Source organism: Hibiscus syriacus, unplaced genomic scaffold (genome assembly GCF_006381635.1).
Source record: "Hibiscus syriacus cultivar Baekdansim isolate YM2019G1 unplaced genomic scaffold, ASM638163v2 tig00002511_pilon, whole genome shotgun sequence".
NCBI lineage: Eukaryota > Viridiplantae > Streptophyta > Magnoliopsida > Malvales > Malvaceae > Hibiscus > Hibiscus syriacus.
The window spans coordinates 1,625,980-1,639,858 of NW_024061932.1; the positions used below are offsets into that span (position 1 = coordinate 1,625,980).

A 13,879-nucleotide genomic window follows, 5' to 3' on the forward strand; every position below is an offset into this window, starting at 1 on the left:
GTCTCTTCAAGGTCCAAAGTTCCCGGAAGCAGTTCGAGCTTAAAGCCACGGAAGGCCTTGGGAGAACCCAAGTAACCGTAATCCAAATTCTGATGCTTTGTTTTAAGGAAATTATTCAATCTATAAATCATAATTATTTAATCCATGTATTATGTTGGTAAGTGCTGTCATAGTGTGTTCGATTCCACGGAAGCCCCGTCAAAATGTTAATTTAGAAATCCAGAAACCATCTAATGATTATGTTTAAAAGTCAACTTGCCCAAACATTTCACCGAAAGTTTTGGTGGATTTTCGGTGCACATGGGAAATTACTTTCGGTGGAGAAAATGTTGATTTTTTGACAATGGTAAAATCATAATATAGTCATTGTACTTTAGGATATTTATAAGATTAGTCCTTAAGCTTCAACTATAAATACCCTAGTTCATTTAGCTTCAAAACCGTTCCAAATCATTCTAGCATTCTCCCAATACTAGAGAATTTAGAGAGTTGTTTTCTCCTTTTTATCAAGAGAGAATTGTCATTGTTTTCTCCTTGTTAGATCGAGAGAAGTTGTAATTCCTATTTTCTCATAGTGAAATTCTTCTACCTTTGCCCGTGGTTTTTTACCCTATATTATTTAGGGGGTTTCCACATAAAATTTATGTCTTCTTTATCTTCATTTTTATTTTCTCAAATTATCAGTTGTGATTTTACTCTATCTGATAGCCGTATTCCGCAACAATTGGCATCAGAGCCAGGTTTGAGTGTGTAAAATCTACTTATTGTCTTTGTGGTTACCACCAAAAGGTGGATCCTCCAATATAAAAAAGTAAGAAGGTATTTGTAACATCCCAAACTATGGGTTAGTGACCAAATTGTAAAGTTTCAGAATTTGGTGACTAAAGTAGAAGAATGGATTAGTTTAGTGTTTTATTTGGAAGTATTTCCTAAAAGTTGTTAGTAATTATTAAAGGAACTAAAGGGTAAAATGGTCATTTGATCATTCAAGGAATTAAAAAAAATGTGATAGTGGGGATATATATATTTTACACGTGGGAAATGAGGGAAACAATGTTTCCAGAATTCTCTTCTCCTCCTTTCTTCTTTGTGCGTGAAGCTCCAGCTCAAAGGTGAGTTTCTTAATTAGTTGGTTATTTGTTGAATTAAAAGTTGGGTTATGATTCTTAGGTGATACTTAAGCTTAAGGAAAGCTTAAGTTATCTTAAAATCAAAAGATAAATGAGTTAGGGAAGATTAAAGATTTGGAGTTCTTGAGTGAATTTCCAGAATGGAGTTGATAAGTTCAACTTGAAGCTAAATTTGACTTGTCATCAGCTTAATTAAGAAGTATTAAGTGTTAGAATTGGATTTGGAACATGTGGAAAATAGAGTATGATTCTTGAAATTCCTAAAGAGGAGAGGATATTAAGGATAAAGAGAGATAATGAATTAATGAGTTTAAGTATGTATATGAAGTTAGGAATATGAAAGGGGTTGAAATATGAAGGATTTAATCCAAAAAGAATGAATTTTCGGGTTCAAAAAGAGGTTCTGGGCAGAGTGCATCGATCCACATTCATAGTGCATTGATGCATCAAGGTTAAAACCCAGAAATCGTTTGAAGGTGTATCGATGCACAGGAAGTGCATCGATGCACTCTTTTAAAATAGAAACATCGAATGCAATTAGTGCATCGATGCATAAGGCATGCATCGATGCATCCCAGTGATAATACAAACATCGAATGCATTTTATGCACCGATGCATCAGTAGTGCATCGATGCATACTTTCATTGAAAGATGAAATTGGCATTTTCTCTTAGTCTAAAGAGTGAACCATTAGAGTATATTGGTTATAATACTAATATAGATCTATGTATGATGATGTAGATATAGAACGTGATCCCGTTCTGGATCAATTGAAGGATTATAATCGAATCAAGCAAAGCTAAGGTGAGTGCACATTCTCTAGTATATGAGGTTCAAGGGAAATAAGACTTGTGATAAGTCTATTTCCAATAGTGAAAAACATTCATATAAGTATGTATTTGTTATGACTTATATGTGTGCATGAGTATATGTGTTATTGATATGAATATGGTAAGTAAAAGGGATTAATGTGATGATAAGAATAATAATAAGGATAATAAAATTATAGGTATATGTGAATATAGGTATTGAGGTGTTTTGTATGTATTGTAAGATGATATATTTATGTGATAACATGATAAGATGACAATGATTTACATGTCATATGAACACATGAGAAATGTTATGAGTCATATGAAAGAGAAAGTATATGATACATGAGGGTGAATCCTATGTTTATAGATATGAACTCATATGAGAATTGACATGAACTACGTGATTACATGTATATGTGAATGAAACCATGAGCTTATATGAATATATGATATGGTTACATGAATATGTAAAAGGATATAAAAGATAATGCCCATGTTATGTGTCATGAGAGTTAGGGGTATAGTTGGCATGCCAAGAGTCGAGGGTCTATGTGGTCCTTTGGGACATATTATTCTTTGGAACATGTGTGAAGTCTGGTGAGACACATACTTGATCCTTGGCATATGTATATGATTCTTAAGGAATGATATGTGGTCCTTCGGGAAATATATGTATTCTTTGGAACATGTGTGAAGTCTGGTGAGACACATACTTGATCCCTAGTATATGTATATGATTCTTAAGGAATGATATGTGGTCTTTATGGACATTATTATATGGCACTACGATGAAATTCTACGCGGCACTCCGGTGCAATTCTACGTGGCACTTCGGTGCAATTATATGAGTTGTGGTGACAGCATTTGTGCACAACCTCTATGTACTCGCATATCTTTAGTTCTCACATGTGTATCATGGGCTATTAAATAGATAATATTAATAAAGTGATATGATAATATGTTTGTTTCCTTGTGGAATTTCATGTGTGATATTGATTGTACAAATGGTAACTAATAAGACCATATGATGAAAGGAATCAATGATAGTGATAAAATAAGAAAGAATGAAGATATATAATTGCTTGGGTGTACGTGTTTTATGATAGTATATATATATGGTTTACATGACATGAGTATATGTGCAATTGGGTTATGGTATATGTTATATGATATGGACATAAGAGATCATAGGAACATGAGATAAGAGAAATGAATGATAATGACATATAGTATGCATATATTTGTACATGTAAAAAGTATGAGTGGTATAAAATGATAGTAGTAATTGTTTAGGTATGATTATTAATTTCCGTTTACCTTATATGTTTATATGCCTCACTAAGTCTTTGACTTAGCGTGTAAGTGATTTACACGTAGGTTTCGAGAAGAGTAAAGAGCAATGTGGAGCAAGACAGGTCAGTTCTCCTTACTAAAGGTCAGATCAGAAAAGATGTGAATAATATGTATTTTAGTATATAAAGTTCTAGTTGGCATGTTTTCAAAAGAATCTATTGTTTAAGCTATGAATAGCTTTATAAATTTTTCGAATAGTTATATGTAAATAATAAGTGAAATATATATGCTCTAATTGGTTTTGTAATAATGAAAATATCTTTTATGTAAATTTGTCATTTATATGTTATAAAAGTTTTAAATTACTCATTATTTTATACAAGTACATGTTTTAAAAGGTTAATGTGACACCTCCGATTCGTATCCGGGTCGGATACGTGTTGGGGTGTTACATTTAATGGTATCAGAGCTACGGTTTAGCCGATTCTAGGCTTAAATCGAAGTCAGAAGTGTTTTAAAAAGTGTACATGCCAACTCAAAGTGAAAAATTCTGATCTGATAGTGTAAGGAGTATGTTGTCTTGCTAATAAAAATAGATTATTATGTGATAATAGAAGTATGATAATAAGAGCTTCGAAAGAAGTGAAAGGTAATAAACTTGAAGGTAATAGCATTCACCTGCCCTGGCCAGGCAAGGAGAAGAGCGAACACCTCAGGAAATGCCTGTATAAAATTTGGAAAATTATTCTTCATGTTGAAGAATATTCTGATGCGTTTTCAATTTATACTTCTTTAACTCATAGAATGAATGTATCAAATTAGTTGATAAAGTTGCGAGCACCCAAGTTCAAGGGTGGATTTGAGGAAGGTTATATTATTATAGACCTTTGGTTGAATGATATGATAGAAGGTTTTCATTTCTTCAAAGTGGAGATGTTGAATTGAGTAGTTTTGTTACTACTTTGGTAAGTTAGAGTATGGTGGACAATTGTCACCATAAGACCGTTAAAAGATTAAATGATGTGATTAGAATTGTATAAGAGTTCAAGAATAAGTGCATTGATGACCAGTTTATAAGACAGATGAAACTAGAATACACGAGCTTGAAACAAGGGAATTACACCTTGTATGAGTATGATTATAAGTTTATTAAGCTAAGCAGAATTGTTGCTGAGTTAATTCCGACTGAAAATGATACATGTGATTTGTTGTTAGGACTTGCGCCTTAAATTAAAAGAGTGTTATTGGTTTTGAATTTGTTATCGTTTCAAGAAATGGTTAATTGTGTTAAAGATTCAAAGAGAAAAAGCTCAGAACAAAAAGTTTGGAGAAATAAAATCACAGATGATTAAGAGAATTAGTGCTTCATAGAATTTTAGCACCATCAAAGAAAGGTAGAGATTCTGGTTCAACTTTAAACCAGACATGAATTAGTTGTATTCTCCGTCAGAGAATCAAATCAGATGAGAGTTCGACAGACTCCAACAGTAGGTTTGATCTTGAAAGATTAAACAAAGAGTTAATTGAGGATAAGTCAGGGTTAAAGACAACCCTTGTGAATTGGGTTAAAAGCTCTTTTAGAAGTTATGTAAATCGAAGCAGAAAAAGTATTTTAAATGGATTAGATGAGTATTGAAATCTGGTGATTTTTTAAACAAGTGGAGAAAACATAAGTATAAGAATGGTAAAGAATAAGGTTTTGTGCAAGTAAAGTTGACTATCAAAGTAATGAAAATGTGATAATGAGTGATAGTTAAGGATAAATATATGTGATATAAAAGAGCATGGGAGTATGAAGAACATTATATGGTTTAGTTATGTATAAGACAATTCGGATTATAAAAAGGATAAATGGATAAAGACCAAGGAATGAATTAAGTGTTTGCTAAGATGGAAAGAGTTAGCGTAGGCTAACAAGATTATGGGACGGAATGTATTGAAATTACAAAATTTCAAGATATGGTAGGTTATGATAACCAAATATGAAGTGAATCTGGATACAGTGTATACTGTGATTATAGTAAAGTGATAGAGTGAAGGAAGTGAGTTCAAATGTTTGAGTAAAACTAAGGATTGATAAGAAGAGTTTAAGTAGGGTACATCAATGATCAGTTTATAATAAGGAGTTAGAATGTTAAGCTTGAATAATGGAAGTGACATGGTGTATGAGATTGAATGTTTATTGATTAGTTGAGTAAACTATTGTTGAAATAATTCCGACTGCAAAGAATGTATATGAATGGTTCGATGAAGGTTTATATTTTAGATTGGAAGAATCGATGTTGACTAACAGAGTTATAAGATAGTAGTGTATTAAAGTTAAAGGATTAGAAGATGATTTCAGGGTAAGCTAATTATGTATGGTGTGGATTGAGATATGGTTATGTATTTAATCATTGAAATGAAAGGTAATAAAGGAGACAAGGCATAATACTGTATATGAATGAGAGTATGGGTTCAATAAGTGAATTACACTGGGTTAATTTAACTGAAATGTGTTATGATTAATTTGATCAGGGCTTACGCCCTAGATTGAAAAGTTGTTATTAATTAGATGTAATGGCATGGATGTTAGAATTATCATTTGAAGGAAACATAAAGTAGTTAATCAAATGAGATACGAATCTGGATGTGGTTGTATTTTGATCATATAGATATAATATAGGCAAGGAGATAAATATTTATGTGTTTTAAAGAAAATTTTGAAGGAAAAAATACAAGAAGATACGATAAGAATGGGTTCTGTATAAGTGAAGTTGATTAGTAAAGTTATAAAGATATAATAAAGACTGGTAATCAGAGAGTTTAAGTGATAGAAAAGAGTATGTGAACATGAAAGAAAGATATGATTGGTGTATAAGAAGATTTTGAGTTATGAAGAAAATGAAAGGATGAAGTTTAAAGAATTAGATGTGATAAAGATTATGTTGAGATATAGGTTATAAGTTTAACCAGAAGTAAGAAAGGTATGTCAGGTAATATGAGAAATTGTTTAGTTATGCAAAGTGTATGTTTAATCAGTTATGGTGAAGATTTAAGGTTATGTTTCTTGGTCAAGTGGATGTAGTCAGAGAAATGAATAAAGATTTATATGTATTAAGGAAGTTTTGGAGTCAGTCAAGTAAGGATGAAATAAAAGTTTGGTGATTGAAGATTGACAAGGAATTTGATTGATTTATGAGTTTGAGTAATAAGAATTAATATTATTGTCTATCTTATAAGTGACATGATAGGAGATATAAAGTAAAAAGGTAGTCGAATAATTGAAATGATAAGAACCAAGTTATTAAAGATGATACAAAAGATTAAGTTCAGAAAGCAGTAGGAGAACATTAGAAGATATGTTCTTCTCAGGATGTACAGTGAAAATTCGAGGATGAATTTTTAAAAGGAGGGGAGATTTGTAACATCCCAAACTATGGGTTAGTGACCAAATTGTAAAGTTTCAGAATTTGATGACTAAAGTAGAAGAATGGATTAGTTCAGTTATTTATTTGTAAGTATTTCCTAAAAGTTGTTAGTAATTATTAAAGGAACTAAAGGCTAAAATGGTCATTTGATCATTTAAGGAATTAAAAAAAATGTGATAGTGGGGATATATATATTTTACACGTGGGAAATGTGTGAAACAATGTTTCCAGAATTCTCTTCTCCTCCTTTCTTCTTTGTGCGTGAAGCTCCAGCTCAAATGTGAGTTTCTTAATTAGTTGGTTATTTGTTGAATTAAAAGTTGGGTTATGATTCTTAGGTGATACTTAAGCTTAAGAAAAACTTAAGTTATCTTAAAATCAAAAGATAAATGAGTTAGGGAAGATTAAATATTTGGAGTTCTTGAGTGAATTTCCAGAATAGAGTTGATAAGTTGAACTTGAAGCTAAATTTGACTTGTCATCAGCTTAATTAAGAAGTATTAAGTGTTACAATTGGATTTGAAACATGTGGAAAATAGAGTATGATTCTTGAAATTCCTAAAGAGTAGAGGATATTAAGGTTAATGATGAGATAAATGAATATTCATGAGTTTAAGTATGTATATGGAAGTTAGGAATATGAAAGGGGTTGAAATATGAAGGATTTAATCCAAAAAGAATGAATTTTTGGGTTCAAAAAGAGGTTCTGGGCAGAGTACATCGATGCACATTCATAGTGCATCGATGCACATTCATAGTGCATCGATGCATCAAGGTTAAAACCCAGAAATCGTTTGAAGGTGTATCGATGCACAGGAAGTGCATCGATGCACTCTTTTAAAATAGAAACATCGAATGCAATTCGTGCATCAATGCATAAGGCATGAATCGATGCATCCCAGTGATAATACAAACATCGAATGCATTTTATGCACCGATGCATCAGTAGTGCATCGATGCATACTTTCATTGAAAGATGAAATTGGCATTTTCTCTTAGTCTAAAGAGTGAACCATTAGAGTATATTAGTTATAATACTAATATAGATCTATGTATGATGATGTAGATATAGAACGTGATCCCGTTCCGGATCAATTGAAGAATTATAATCAAATCAAAGCAAAGCTAAGGTGAGTGCACATTCTCTAGTATATGAGGTTCAAGGGAAAATAAGACTTGTGATAAGTCTATTTCCAATAGTGAAAAACATGAATTCATAGAAGTATGTATTTGTTATGACTTATATGTGTGCATGAGTATATGTGTTATTGATATGAATATGGTAAGTAAAAGGGATTAATGGTGATGATAAGAATAATAATAAGGATAATGAAATGATAGTTATATGTGAATATAGGTATTGAGGTGTTTTGTATGTATTGTAAGATGATATGTTTATGTGATAACATGATAAGATGACAATGATTTACATGTCATATGAACACATGAGAAATGTTATGAGCCATATGAAAGAGAAAGTATATGTGATACATGAGGGTGAATCCTATGTTTATATGAATATGAACTCATATGAGAATTGACATGAACTACGTGATTACATGTATATGTGAATGAAACCATGAGCTTATATGAATATATGATATGGTTACATGAATATGTAAAAGGATATAAAAGATAATGCCAATGTTATGTGTCATGAGAGCTAGGGGTATAGTTGGCATGCCAAGAGTCGATGGTCTATGTGGTCCTTCAGGACATATATGTGGTCCTTCAGGACATATATGTATTCTTTAGAACATGTGTGAAGTCTAGTGAGACACATACTTGATCCTTGGCATATGTATATGATTCTTAAGGAATGATATGTGGTCCTTCGGGACATATATGTATTCTTTGGAACATGTGTGAAGTCTGGTGAGACACATACTTGATCCCTAGTATATGTATATGATTCTTAAGGAATGATATGTGGTCTTTATGGACATTATTATATGGCACTACGGTGAAATTCTACGCGGCACTTCGGTGCAATTCTACGTGGCACTTCGGTGCAATTTTATGAGCTGTGGTGACAGTATTAGTGCACAACCTCTATGTACTTGCATATCTTTAGTTCTCACATGTGTATCATGGGCTATTAAATAGATAATATTAATAAAGTGATATGATAATATGTTTGTTTCCTTGTGGAATTTCATGTGTGATATTGATTGTACAAATGGTAACTAATAAGACCATATGATGAAAGGAATCAATGATAGTGATAAAATAAGAAAGAAATGAAGATGATAATATAATTGCTTGGGTGTACGTGTTTTATGATAGTATATATATATGGTTTACATGACATGATATGTATATGTGCAATTGGTTATGGTATATGTTATATGATATGGACATAAGAGATCATAGGAACATGAGATAAGAGATATGAATGATAATGACATATATGTATGCATATATTTGTTACATGTAAAAGTATGAGTGATATGAAATGATAGTAGTAATTGTTTAGGTATGATTATTAATTATCGTTTACCTTATATGTTTATATGCCTCACTAAGTCTTTGACTTAGCGTGTAAGTGATTTACACGTAGGTTTTGAGAAGAGTAAAGAGCAATGTGGAGCAAGACAGGTCAGTTCTCCTTACTAAAGGTTAGATCAGAAAAGATGTGAATAATATGTATTTTAGTATATAAACTTCTAGTTGGCATGTTTTTAAAAGAATCTATTGTTTAAGCTATGAACAGTTTTATAAATGTTTCGAATAGTTATATGTAAATAATAAGTGAAATATATATACTCTGATTTGTTTTGTAATAATGAAAATGTCTTTTATGTAAATTAGTCATTTATATGTTATAAAAGTTTTAAATTACTCACTATTTTACACAAGTACATGTTTTAAAAGGTCAATGTGACACCTCGGATTCGTATCCGGGTCGGATACGTGTTGGGGTGTTACAGTATTACACATTCTTTGAAGGTTCCAGAGAACTATTCACGATAGTAAAATAGTGGGAGCTATCCGTAATAGAAACTATGGCAACGAAATTTGATATTGAAAAATTCAATAGGAGAAATTTCTCATTGTGTAAATTGAAGATGAAGGCTATCCTAAGGAAAGACGGTTGTCTAGAAGCTATCAGTGAAAGGCCGGTAGATTTCACAGATGACAACAAATAGATCAAAATGGACGGGAATGCTATGGAAAACTTTCATCTAGCATTAGCAGATGAAGTATTGTCAAGCATCGAGGAGAAGAAGACAGCTAAGGAGATATGTGATCATCTCACCAAATTGTACGAGGCCACATCGCTACACAATAAAATTTTCCTTAAGAGGTATACTCTCTGTATGCCAGAATCTACTTCAGTGACGGAGCACTTAAACACACTGAACACGTTATTTTCTCAGCTTACATCCTTAAGGTGTATAATAGGAGAACAAGAACGTGCTGAACTTCTACTTTAAAGTCTACTTGATTCGTATGATCAACTCATCATCAACTTGACAATCAGTAATGTCACCATTCTAGTCTTCGATGTCGTTGCAGCTGCTGTTCTACAAGAAGAAAATTGATGCAAGAACAAGGAAGACAGACAAGTAAATCTGTAACAAGAAGAAGCGTTGACAACGATAAGAGGGAGATCAACAGAACGTGGCCAAAGAAACAGTCACAGTCATGGTAGATCGAAGTCGAGAAGCAAAAAGAATTTAAAGTGCTACAACTGTGGAAAGAAGGGTCACTTGAAGAAGGATTGTTGGAGACTAAATAAAAACTCCAATCCACAAGGCAATATCGCAAACACTTCAGATGATGGAGATGCTCTATGTTGTGAAGCGTCAACCACCGTGGAAGGCAGAAAAAGATTTACATATATATGGCTTATTGATTCGGGAGCAACATATCAATGACCTCAAGAAGAGAATGGTTCCATTAAATTGGAGATGTATGATGGAACAATTAAAGTTGTTCGAGATGTGCGGCACGTGAAAGGCTTGAAGAAAAACTTATTATCCTACGAATTGTTGGATAATAATGCAAGCAAGATTGAAACACGAAAAAGAATCATGAATGTGTTCCGTGGAGTACTTGTGGTGATGAAAGGCGAAAAGATAACAGTAAACTTGTACATGCTGAAGGGAGAGACTTTGCTAGAAGCAGAAGCCTTTGTTGCCTCATGTAGTTTAGATTCTGCAATGCTATGGCATCAGAAACTTGGACACGTGTCAAAAAAAGGAATGAAAGTCCTTGTGGAGCAAAAGCTACTTCCAGGCTTAACAAAGGTATCACTTACTTTGTGTAAGCATTGCATAACAAGTAAGCAGCACCAGTTGAAATTCAACACGTTAAATTCTAGAGGCAAAAGTGTTCTAGAATTGGTTCATTTTGACGTATGGAAAGCACCAGTTATATCCCTAGGCGGAGCAAAATACTTTGTCTCATTTATTGATGACTACTCCAGGAGATGTTGGGTGTACCCTATTAAGAAGAAATCAGATGTGTTTTCAACTTTCAAAAACTTCAAAGCGCGGGTGGAACTTGATTTTGGAAATAAGATCAAGTGTTTCAAAATAGATAATGGAGGAGAATACACAAGTGAAGAATTTGATGACTTTTGTAGAAAATAAGGCATCAAAAGACAGTTCACAGTGGAGAACACTCCTCAACAAAATGGAGTGGCATAGCGGATGAACAGAACCTTGTTAGAAAGAACAAGAGCAATGTTGAGGGCTGTAGGCCTAGAAAAATCATTTTGGGCAGAAACAGTCAATACCACATGTTATTTGGTGAATCGAGCTCCATGAACTGCAATAGAGCTGAAGACACCAATGGAGATGTGGACTGGTAAACCAGTTGATTATTCAAGCCTCCATATATTTAGAAGTATTGTGTACGTGATGTACAACTCCTAAGAAATTTCAAAGCTGGATCCAAAATCCAGGAAATACAAATTCTTGGGGTATGCTGATGGTGTAAAGGGGTATCGCTTATGGGATCCCACTGCCCGTAAAGTGATCATCAGCAAGGATGTTATCTTTGTAGAAGATAAACTACAAAGAAAAAAAGATAGCACTGAAAATTCAGAGGCTACACAGATACATATGGAAAAGAAGTTTGAACAAGAAGATTCTGCTAAAGCAGAACCAGCAAATGATGAACAAGAACCAGAGAGTTCTGAAGCTCCAACAACTCGTCAATCAGATCGTGTGAGAAGATGTGCCAATTGGCACTCAGATTATGTTATAGAAGGTAATATTGCATACTGCCTTTTAACAGAGGATGGTGAGCCATCAACATACCAGGAGGCAATAAACAGCTCAAATGATTCACTATGGATGATGGCGATGCAAGAAGAAATTGAAGCCCTTCATAAAAATAATACATGGGACCTTGTGTCACTACCAAAAGGAATGAAGCCAATTGGTAACAAATGGTTATTCAAAATCAAGCAAAATGGTGATGATCAAGTTGAGAGGTATCGTGAAAGACTGGTGGTCAAAGGATATGCTCAAAAAGAAGGTATTGATTTCAATGAAATCTTTTCTCATGTGGTTCGACTAACAACAGTTCGAGTAGTTTTGGCAATGTGTGCTACATTGAACTTACGTCTAGAGCAGCTAGATGTTAAAACATCTTTTCTTTATGGAAATCTTAAAGAAGAGATTTACATGCTCTAGCCTAAAGGTTTTGAAGAAGACGAAAAGAAGAACATGGTTTGCAGGTTGAACAAATCTCTGTAAGGTCTAAAGCAGGTGTTGAGGTGTTGGTATAAGAGATTTGATTCCTTCATTATGTGCCTTGGATACAACAGACTTAATGCAAACCCCTGTGCTTATTTCAAGAGGTTTGGTGATAATGATTTTGTTATATTGTTGTTGTATGTGGATGACATGTTGGTTACAGGACCCAACAAAGATCATATTGAAGAAATGAAGGCACAACTAGCTAGAGAATTTGAAATGAATGACTTGGGATCAACAAACAAGATTCTAGGGATGCAAATTCACCGAGACAAAACTAATAGGAAGATTTGGCTTTCACAAAAGAATTACTTGAAGAAAATCTTATCACGATTCAACATGCAAGATAGTAAGCCAATTTCTACCCTTCTTCCTATTAACTTCAAGTTATCCTCAAGTATGAGTCCTAGCAATGAAGAAGAGAGGATGAAGATGTCTCGAGTACTGTATGCTTTAGCAGTGGGAAGTTTAATGTTCGCTATGATATGCACAAGACCAGACATTGCACAAGCAGTGGGAGTGGTTAGTCAGTACATGGCGAATCCAGGAAAAGATCATTGGAATAAGTAAAGAGGATCCTGATATACATCAAAGGGACCTCAAATGCTGCATTATGTTACGAAGGATCAAACTTACTTATCAATGGGTATGTCGATTCTGACTATGCAGGGGATTTGGATAAATGCAAATCTACTACAGGATATGTGTTCAAAATTGTTGGTGGAGCTGTAAGCTGGGTTTCGAAATTGTAGTCAGTTGTGGCTACATCCACAACAGAGGCAGAATATGTAGCAGCTACACAAGCCAGTAAAGAAGCAATTTGGTTGAAGTGTTATTGGAGGAGCTTGGACACAATCATGAGTATGTCTCTCTATTTTGTGACAGTCAAATCGCCTTGCATCTAGCAAGGAATCCAGCATTTCATTCAATGACAAAGCACATATGAGTTCAGTACCATTTTATTCGTGAAAAGGTGGAAGAATGGACGGTAGATATGCAGAAGATCCATACCAAAGACAATAGCAGATTTCATGACGAAGGATATCAATACCGATAAATTTACTTGGTGTCGATCCTCTTGTGGCCTGTCAGAAACGTAAGTAACATGATGGTACAAGGTAGAAAGAATGGTGTGAAGATATGATTGTTACAATCAAATCTTCAAGTGAGAGATTGGTGAAAAGTCAACTTGGCCAAACATTTCACCGAAAGTTTTGGTGGATTTTCGGTGCACATGGGAAATTACTTTCGGTGCAGAAAATGTTAATTTTTTTACAATGGTAAAATCACAATTTAGTCATTGTACTTTAGGGTATTTATAATATTAGTCCTTAAGCTTTCACTATAAATACCTTAGCTCATTTAACTTCAAAACCATTCCAAATCATTCTAGCATTCTCCCAATACTAGAGAATTTCGAGAGTTTTCTTTAGAGTTGTTTTCTCCTTTCTATCAAGAGAGAATTGTCATTGTTTTCTCCTTGGTAGATCAAGAGAAGTTGTAGTTCCTATTTTCTCAT

At 33.5% G+C, this 13,879-nt stretch overlaps 1 protein-coding gene and 1 pseudogene across 1 annotated transcript in view; both read right to left on the minus strand.

Annotated features, from left to right (window-relative positions):
- LOC120146592 overlaps positions 1–13,879 on the minus strand; it is a 63,920-nt pseudogene that overhangs the window by 24,842 nt on the left and 25,199 nt on the right.
- LOC120146601 (disease resistance protein RPV1-like) overlaps positions 1–13,879 on the minus strand; it is a 42,644-nt gene that overhangs the window by 5,521 nt on the left and 23,244 nt on the right. The gene's annotated exons all lie outside the window — the stretch shown is intronic.